Source organism: Paroedura picta, chromosome 6, assembly GCF_049243985.1.
Source record: "Paroedura picta isolate Pp20150507F chromosome 6, Ppicta_v3.0, whole genome shotgun sequence".
In the NCBI taxonomy this organism is placed as follows: domain Eukaryota; kingdom Metazoa; phylum Chordata; class Lepidosauria; order Squamata; family Gekkonidae; genus Paroedura; species Paroedura picta.
The window spans coordinates 77360446-77368589 of NC_135374.1; the positions used below are offsets into that span (position 1 = coordinate 77360446).

Genomic DNA, 8144 nt, shown 5'->3' on the forward strand with positions numbered 1-8144 from the left:
GTGGCCAAGCTTGCGCGCTGGCCTCCCCTAGATTTGGGGGGCCCCTTAAGGGGCTGTGTGGATGCAGAGCCTGGTTGAAGGCTTGCATTTACGGGAGACAGGAGAACCCAACAGAGGCTGACACCCGGAGGGGTCACTCCATGTTGCCTCCCCCCCTTTTGTCAGCCTGCCATGTCCAGGATTCTGGGCTGGATAGCCAATGCAACCTGTTGAGGGGCAGGCTGTGATGGGCTGCCTTGTGGTCAGCGGACCACAAGAGGGCAAATTTCTCTTCCCATGCTTGCCATGCTCAATGTTGAATAAAGGCTGTGGCCAAATATTTTATGCCAAATTATGGTTGTCAGTGTCCTCATTAGGCGGTCAATATCCCCCTGCAAGGCAATGAGTCTTGTAGTCTGACACATCAGTGCATCTCATTGGGACATAGGAACACTACCTTCCAATTTTTTGAAACATACTGAAACTGCCCACATCAACTGGGAGCCACAAAAGCTGTCTTCAGCTTCCCCTGAGAAAAAGAACTATTCAGGCTCCTTTTTTCTCCTTATAGTCACAGCTGGAAAGCTTAACGAAAAAAAGCAACTTTTATGGTATCTTGGCAACTCCACTCTTACAGAAATGAAAATGTGTGAAATTTGAGTGAAATGAATACACAGAGTGAGCTAGAACAAACCCCCTATATATGTCTTACATTGCATATATTATTTTTAGATCCCAGTTACATCATGAAATTGGTGAGTTCTTACTTTGACTGAGCCTCAGGGATAGATGATAGACAGACAGATGATAGACAGATGAAAGATAGACAGACAGACAGAAGACTATTTCAGCAAGACAGAAACAAATTAGGGGATCCAAGAAGCTTATCTGGATGAACCAAGAACTTCAGGAGAACCTAAGAAAGAAAAAGGAAGTGTTCAAGAAATGGAGAGAATGACAGACCTCCTAAGAAGAGTATCTACAGACTACTAGGCACTGTAGGTCAGTAATCAGAGAGCCAATGCAGCAAGTCGGCTGAGACTGGCCAGGGAAGCCTACTATACCAAGAAAAGCTTCTTCAGATATATGAGGACCAAATGTAAGGTAAATGAGTAAATAGACCTGCTGTTGGGTGAAGATGGAGAGACTTTGACAGAGGATAGGTATAAAACAGAAAAGCTCAGTACCTATTTTGCCTTTGTCCCCCCCCCCCCTAGAAGAATATAGATACATCTAGGAGAATTGGAGGTAAGGTATAGAAGAAGTAGAAGCAGAAGGGTTGGTTCTTATATATCGCTTTTCTTTATCCGAAGGAGGCTCAAAGTGGCTTGCAGTCACCTTCCCTGTGAGGTGGCTGATGCTGAGTCAGCCCTGATATCACTGCTCGGTCAGTTTTATCAGTGCCGTGGTGAGCCCAAGATCACCCAACTGGCTGCATGTGGGGGAGTGCAGAATCGAACCTGGCATGCCAGATTAGAAGTCCGCACTCCTAACCACTACACCAAACTGGCTCTGTGTGGTGAGCTGGCATGGACCTAGAGGTTGTTGAGAGACACCTGGGTGGTGAGTTGGCATGGACCTAGAGGTTGTTGAGAGATACCTGGCTGCACTGGATGAATTCAGAGCCCCTCGGCTGGATGGTGTGCACCTCAGAGTGCTCAAAGAACTTTCTGGGGAGCTTGCAGAGCCTTTGTCCATCATCTTTATGGCCTCTTAGAGGACTGGAGATATTCTACATTGGAGGGAAGCAAATGTTACCCCAATCTTCAAAAATGGGAGGAGAGATGACTCTGGAAACTACAGGCCAGTGTGTCTGACCTCAGTTGCAGGGAAGATAATGGAGCAGATTTTAAAGGAGGCAATCTGCAAACATATGAAAGATAGTTTGCTGATCTGTTGAAGTCAGCGTGAATTTGTCTCCAACAGGTCCTGCTGGACCAACCTGGTTTTCTTCTTTGAGTCATCATGGAAACTCATTAGATGTTGTTTACCTGGAGTACAGTGTGCAGTTCTTGAGGCCTCACTACAAAAAGGACGTGGATACAATTGAGAGGATGCCAAGGAGAGGGAAGAAGATGATCTGGGGCTTGGGGACCAAGCCCTATGAGGTTAGCCTGAGGCACCTGGGAATATTTAGGCTACGAAAGATGAGGTTGAGAGGGAACATGACAGCTCTCTTTATTTGTCAGGTTGTCACTTAGAGTAGGGTAGGTAGCTGTTCCTGTTGGCAGTAGAGGATAGGACCCACTGTAATGGAAAACATATTAGGAAAACAAATTTAACTGTCAGAGTATAGTGGTGGAATCAGCTGCCTAAAGAGATAATGAGCTCCCCCTCGCTGACCATCTTTAAGCAGTGGCTGTTCAGATACTTATCCTGGGTGGTTTAGGCTGATCCTGCATTGAGAAAGGGGTTGGACTAGGTGGCCTGTATTGCCATCCCTATGATTCTATGATCTGCAGGCTGTCAGCTGTTGGGTCCAAAACTCTTAATGTATGAATTTTAAATCTTTCTGATGGTTTTTAGTATTTATGTGGAAGATAGAGAGTCTCTGTAATAGCCATCTTCAGCTGGCTCTTGAACCCAAATTCTTTCTAGCTGGGTTTTCTGTCATAGTACCTATGTTCATATTCTTTGATGTTAATATCAAAGTATTCAGGGTCCCTGTTAAACTTACTCTGGTGACTTTGAGCCCCCAAAACACAAGATTTTCCTGACAAACTTCCAGGAACAGTACACCATTGTTTGAAACAACTCCCTGCACATTTATTTGTCAAGTAAGGTTTAACATCTACTTCTGTTTATTCCTGTAACTGAATTTTCTACCTGTTGAGATTTAGTGCAATATAAAACAAATATGGGACTTTCCTCTCTGCTCTTCTAAATAGTGAAATAAATCTAAGAACAACAAAGGAACACCTAAATTCCTGATGATTTATGGCTTTAGAAATGAGGATAGAACAATAATATTGACTTGAGAAAAAACAGGACAAAAAAATCAATAACCTGTTGTGCAGGACTAGACCAGGAGGCATTTCTTTAGAAAATAGTCTTTTTGTTGCTTTTAGCTTTCAAAGCACAGAACTGCCAAGCCTTCTTCCCAATGAAGGCTGTTCTGACTTTAGTGCAGAGCATTACACGCGTGTCTTGTTTTGTGTTAAGGAGCTGCACATGCATTGGCTGAATGGAATAAATGGATAAACCATGCCAGAATGTTTATGGAAATCCATACTAATTGCTTCACAGTATAGCCACAAGATGATCTGAACTGAGTTCACATTTGGAAGAGTTCATTGTCAAATCTAAGAGCCTGAAAAATTACTCATGGACATTTTTGGTGCTCTTGTTTAGCATCCATTAAATACAATTTCTTTGAATGTATGTTACTTTAAAATTAATGCATGCCCAGTACTTGATGAGTATAAGGAAAGATCAGCATCTCAGATGTACTTCTTCAGTACTACTAAAGCATCCTGCACACCATCTCCATAGATTCCTTCCCTTTTCTTAGCAGATGTGCAGAATAACACGTTATGCATGGACAGTGTAATTTAAAACAGGAAGGACTAATATGAATTGTTATTTGTTTTCTACCAGTCCACTATGTTGGTGTTGTTCTGCAAGCAACATGAGGCATTATCTCAATCTGGCTCAGGACTTGGGAACAGTGGCTTTTGTGGGCAAAGGCACCAACCCAGAAGCAAACTGAACTCCTTAGTCCCAGAAGTGCCTATGAAAAACATTCAAGGGGCCTTTGTTGCTCTTCCTGTTGTCTGCTTAGCACACCCATTTTGTCTCCCTGAGTCTGCGTGTGGCTTGGTGGGGGCCTCTCTGTTTCCCTCCCCCTGACTTATTTTTTTCCTGCCTAAGTCCCAACCTTGCTGGGGGCGGAGAACTGTGCATTTATGGAGTTTTGAAACTGGGTCACAAATATTTTGCACATATGTGTCCTTGAATTGTGGTTTCTGAATCATGCTATGGTTCCATAACCGGGGCTCCTGTGTAGCATTTTCAGCATAGGGTTAGCTGCACCTATTAGCTGGTTCCCAAATGTGACAGTAAATGCTGCCAGCTGCACAGGTGCCATAGCAACTCAGGCACTCAAAATATAAATCATTCTAAAAGCAGGGGGGGCAGAATCTCCAGTATGAGAATATGGGATTCTCAACATAAGATAAAGCGGGCATCACAAGAAAAGTCAGTTTCATTTTTAGACATGCTATTTGCAAGGATTGTACCATCACAGATTCTTTCTGCATGTTCTACTTCCTGGTGCATACTAGCATCCTGAATCAAGAATGTTCCCCTTCCACACTTTCTCTGGAGCATTTAACTTTTCATTTATAATATGGAAATCGCATTTGCATTTTCACATGCTCGAGAGGCCACGATGGACAAAACATTTTAAAACCTTTGAAATTACAAGAGCAGAAAGTGTCCGCCCATCAGTTAGCCCTGTTTAATTCCTTGCCTGTCCTTCCTAAAAGGAAATACAGAAAAAATTGTGCTGGTCTTTTAGATTGGAGGAGTTCCTGACCAAGTTTCACACCACTGATTTTAGCTATGTACTTGCCATTGGGGATCAGGGATATCCAGAGTCAAAAGGGGGGAAATCTCATACCAGTTTGACCTTGTTGACATAGAGCAGCATACATACAGTTTGACTGCTTGCTTTATAACCTATTTGTAAGCAAATACACTTCTCTTCCCTATTTTTTTTCAAGAATATGGAGATAATTTTTAGAAATACATCCAAATCAACAATCTGCAAGGTTTGCATCGAGAGATGATATTATATAAGCACTTGCTGTTCTGGTTGCATTTGGACCATCTCCCTGATGGAGATTGTTTTCTACTCTCTCTATTTTTTAAAAAAATATTAAAGTTATAACCAAATAAATAGGGAAAATATCTTCTGTTATGCATTTGTTTCAGTGCACACCACAATAGATAGGAATGCATTTAGACTGAGAGATAATTGATGGTAATAACTATTTTCTCCCTTGTTACAGTCCTGTCTGTCATCCATATCATGACTCCCCCCCCTGTTTCTTTGTTTTGTATGGGCAGCATGTCAGTGCTAGAAACTTAATTGTCGCAGTTAACATGTATCCGTCTTTTAAGAAAAATGGTAAGACATTTGTTTTAGCAATTGGAGCAGAATTGTACAAGCATTTTATTGCATCAGATTGTGTCTGTGCAGCAGCAGATGATATCGCTTTCTAAGTCCAGCTCGAAAAATGCACGTGAGAAAGTCATTGTGTTGACACCTCAATGCTACTTAAGTTATGGCCAGAAATCTCCAAGACTTTTGACAGAGATGAAAGGAGACAAAATTACTAAAACAGCTGGTTTGCTTGAACTGTACTGCCCAGCTAGTGGGTTTATCTCCTACCTAAATACTGACTAATGTTCACCGCCTGAATAAGGGCATTAGTGAGAACAGCTCTGACTACATCTTACTCAGATAGGGTTGCCAGCTCAGGGTTGACAGGAGGTTTGTTTGTGTGTGTGTGTGGGGGGGATGGAGCCAGAGGAGGGTCAGATTTGGGAAGGGGAGGCAACTCAGCAGGGGATAATGCCCTCCAAAGCAGCCATTTTCTCCAAGGGAACAGAGTTTGGCCATCAGGGGATCAACTGTAATAGCAGGAGGTTTCCAGGTGCTACCTGGAGGCAGCAAGCCTATTTAAGACAGAAGCATATTTGAATAAACCACTTTATTGTGGTGCCCTAACCCTCCAGTTTCATTTTTCAATGGCAATAGGTAACCGCTCAGAGGATTCATCTTCACTGTTAAACTCTCCAATGGGAGATGGCCCAACTACCGCTTCTCCTACGAGATGCTCTCCATCTTCCTCCCTGCCCCATCCTTTGCTGCTCTCCTTCACATGCACCAGTTGACATGGTGTGACACTTGTCCTACCGTGTACAAGGGAGCGGGCTTAGGAAAGCAACAGCAAGGGATGATTACTACATCTTCCCCTTCACAGGTTACCAAGAAACCCTAAGTGACAACTACATGATGCATGAATCAAACCTGAATCTCCAATATTGCTCTTATGGCACCTGCTGAATGGATGGTACACCTGAGAGTTTTATCAGGTACAGCCAGGACACATCTTATATCTTTTGTAATAGACTGGGGTCCTCTGAATGTTTATACAGAATTTCTCAGGATCTGATCAGGCCCATTGAATGTACTAAGGAATGGACATACTTTAATTTTGCCACAAGGATAGGCAGTGTTAGAAAGGAGAGGGTATCCTCTGCTCTCAGATCATGTCCACTTGATAAACACACGTGCTTCTATAAAGACCTATTGCCAAGGCACAGAGAAAAATGTTGCTTTAGTGAGTAACATATAGTACATGAGAGGATGTAAGTCACTACACAGGCTATACATTCACATGAAGAAACCACTGGGCTGCATGATGCTCACTGATTGTATACCAGAGGGATTGACATGCAGGCATTTTAGAACACACATGAGCACATGAAACTGCCTTATACTGAGCCAGTCAATTAAGGTCAGTATTGTTTACTTTGATTGACTTTCTCCAAGAGGTTTTTCACATCACCAACCACCTGATCTTTTAAACTGGAGATGCTGGGGATTGCACTTGGTCCTTTCTGCATGCCAAGCAGATGTTCTGCCACTGAGCTGTGATCCCTCCCATATGTTCTGTGTATAGACACTGTATGCCTAAGAAAGAGCTGGGCCCACAGCTACAGACACAGGGAGGACAATACATAGGGATGAAAAGGCAGATCATTGGTCGATCTAGCTCTATACAAGTCTCTAACTAGCACTATTGTATAATATTATTATCTTTCTACTGATTACAGCAAATGGCAGAGATTTAAATAGTCTACTCTCCGGCTGTCTGGAGAAAAACTCAGTCAAAATGTTTTTGAACTGCATTGAGATCAACAATTGTTATTAGTCCTGGCATTTTTTAACGGGGAGGCAAACACATCTGGGGGATGGCAGTCCTAATCATCAAAAATCTGGAGCAAAATTGACCGAATGAACCCGCATTGTAGCTCATTACACAGCCCCAATGCCTTTAAATTAGATAAGCGCTCACAACAATTTCTGTAAACTGTGAACAGCTTTTTACAAAAAACCTCATTAAAGTATGGAAGCTGTGAAGCTAATCAACTCTTGGAGCTGTGTTCACTTGGCGACTTTTTACATTAACCAATTTGCTCAGTGGCAGGTACTGTGTAAGAAGACTTTTTTCTCTCACACAATCAGAATATACAGGGTTCTGCCAGGATTATAAAACATCCATCTTTGCCCCAGTTATCCTAGGAAAATATGAATATCTTTTGTGCCAAATACGAGCTATCAAAGAACACATAAATAAGCTGCAGATAACAACACGGCGACAATATATTGCCCTTGTCTCTCGCTAAATATAAAGGGAAAGCAAGCACACAATATAGAAACAAGGGGAGGTTCTGGAACACTATTTCAGCCACATCCAGATAAAGACAGAACAATATTTATTGTCTACACAGTCAACTATCCTACAGATTATATTACTATACAAAGTTGCCTGAGCCAGAACTTGGTTCCAGATATAGTACTACTGCCTTAGAAACCTCAGACTTATCAAGGACACTACTTAGATTGATGACCAAAGGGGATCTGCTCTTCCATTGATTTATGTCAGTTAAAGATATCATCATCAAATAATTTCCTTTGGTTGGCAATGAATGTAGATAATGACTGTAAAATGACTGTGCTTAGGGTTCTAGCAGTATTTTCTTGATAACCCCTTTGTGGCAGTTACAGACTCTTTGACCTGTAAGTAAATCTTGATGAAACAGGAGAGCAGCCAGATAGTCGTGGGCCAAAGGGAAGTAGGAAGTGATAATGTGGAGCCTGTAGCAATCTCTGGATGACTGTTCTTAGAGACACTTGTGACATTCTTGAGAAAAGCAAGGGATCTTTTAACGACTGTGGGTAAAATTAAGAGTTGGGATCAAAAGAAGTAAAATTATCGGCTGGTTCGAGTATCTTCAATTAACTTCTAAGCTTAAGCTAGAAATGAGTGGTCTGTCAGTGCCAGTAGCAACAATGACTGATTTTGAGATGATAACTTATCAAGTTATTCAAGGTCATTACAAACTATTATTGAGATACTAGACTGAAAGAG

The 8144-nt window shown here is 42.1% G+C and overlaps 1 protein-coding gene across 8 annotated transcripts in view; it reads right to left on the reverse strand.

Annotated features, from left to right (window-relative positions):
- The window catches only part of GLRA2 (glycine receptor alpha 2), a 146241-nt gene that overhangs the window by 61554 nt on the left and 76543 nt on the right, over positions 1–8144 (reverse strand). The gene's annotated exons all lie outside the window — the stretch shown is intronic.